At 39.8% G+C, this 1,996-nt stretch overlaps 1 protein-coding gene across 3 annotated transcripts in view; it reads right to left on the reverse strand.

Moving 5' to 3' along the window:
* The window catches only part of LOC106868077 (pituitary homeobox x), a 288,993-nt gene that overhangs the window by 77,469 nt on the left and 209,528 nt on the right, over positions 1 to 1,996 (reverse strand). The gene's annotated exons all lie outside the window — the stretch shown is intronic.

The following is a 1,996-nucleotide window of genomic DNA, read 5'->3' on the forward strand; positions in this document are numbered from 1 at the left end:
TATATATATATATATATATATATATGCATATATTGATACAGGACGTCACCAACTGTGTAAACAACATGAAATACGTAGACAAACGAGTTAAATACGCCAAAAAAAAACGAGAGAAAAAATTGGAAAATGACACATGGGATAAGGAATCACTAAAAATGTCATAAGGATGTGTGAACAAAGAGCTTTGACAAAGAAACTAAAATAATAATAATAAAGCAAAAGTGAAAACCAAATGTATCGTACGTGCTCCTAATTGCCAATATATGACCATCCACAAATTATAGCAATATATATATATGCCATTCAGTTGGAGGATAAAATATACATGTCAAAAGACTTCATATTATGGTACTAGATCCTTCTGCCAGCCAGCACAACTGTGCTTTATATAATATAATGTGCAAATATTTAACGGGACTCAAGGGTCATATAAGGATCTCACATTGCAATATCAATGCCTCTTTCACTGATCCTTTCTAACAATGGCTTTGCTCGTGTCCATATAGTTCAAACTTATAGAAAAACAAAGACGAAGGCAGGTGTAGGAACAACAGGTAAGTGTATTAGTTTAACGCTCGGGAAAAATGGAAAAGTCTTTTACGTTTCGAGCTTGCGCTCTTCGACAGAAAGGAATAAGAGGAAATAGATAATGAGGATGAAGACAACGTGTTGAGTTCAGTGGTCCAACATGACGAATCATAGGAAAAAAATTGGTTAAATGAAAGTGAGAAAATAATAAAGAGAAGTTGAATGAAGGGGAGATAATTCATGGTGATCCCAACAAGAGAAGGTGCGCAAGCGTGTGTGTTTGTGAGAACGATGCGTGTGATTGTGTAAGTGTGTATGTATAAACGGGGCAAGTGAGTTTGATGTGTGTCGGTGTATTGGCGTGTGTAACGTGTGTGTATGTGTGTGTGTGTTGTGTGTAGCAGTTCATGTGTGCTTTTACACATGGTGTGTGTACATGTGTATGTATGTGTGTGTGTGTCACTGTTAGCAAATAGTGTGCATGTGTATAATGTATGTATGTGGAAGAAAGTTATCTTTGTCTATGTGTGTTGCGTGTCTTTATGCGTATTGCCTGTGTGTGTATGTGTGTATGTGTATGTATAGTCTGTGTTTAGGTATTATGTGTTTGTGTAGGTGTGGGAGTGTGCATGATGGTGTGTGGTGTATGTATTGAGTTAAACAGTGTGTGTGTGTGTGTGGCTGTTCATATAGTGGTATGTGTGGTGACGCTATTAACGATTGTGTGCGGATGTGGATAATGGTGTGTTGTGTAAGTGCTAAGAAGTGTGTGTGAATTGGGAAGGTTTTGTGAGTGAGTGTAATGGTATGTGAACTGAGTGATGAGTTGAACAGTATTTATGTGTGTGTGTATAGTGGTACGTATAGGTGAGGGTGCCAAGGTGGGTGGTATGCGGGTGTGTAGGTGGAGAGTGTGGGACATGAGTGGGAATCCGCATGGGATTGGTGTCAAATGAAGAGAGGTGAGGTTGGTGTCAAATGAAGAGCAGGGGTGAGTTGAGCCCATATGGTACAAAGAAACGGAGTGAGAAGATTAATTTCTTTTCACAGCGAAAGCGGGAGTCCGAGTAGTCCCTGTGCAGAGATAATCCGAACACAGACAGATATTGTAGCGAATAACCGGTAGGGCGGAAATGGCGCGAGACGGGGGTGTCATTGCTGAGTTTAATGTCCCGGAGATGCTAGGCGAACTGGTCATAGTGTACTTGTAGTGAATGGAGGTAGTGAGAGCAGAGTGGTGGATGCTGACAGAAATTATCGAGAAATTCGACGGAAGAGCAGGGATAGTACTGGAAAATTTCGAGGACAGGATGGAAGTATTCGACAAAGGAGAAGAAGGAGTCCATTTGTTCGTGGAGAAGTGAGGTCGCACTCCTACTGTCATCGATATAACGGCCGTATAACTCGGGAGTGGGACAATATACATATGTATATATATATATATATATATATATATATATATATATAT

The sequence above is a fragment of the Octopus bimaculoides genome, chromosome 9 (assembly GCF_001194135.2).
Source record: "Octopus bimaculoides isolate UCB-OBI-ISO-001 chromosome 9, ASM119413v2, whole genome shotgun sequence".
Classification (NCBI taxonomy): Eukaryota; Metazoa; Mollusca; class Cephalopoda; order Octopoda; family Octopodidae; genus Octopus; species Octopus bimaculoides.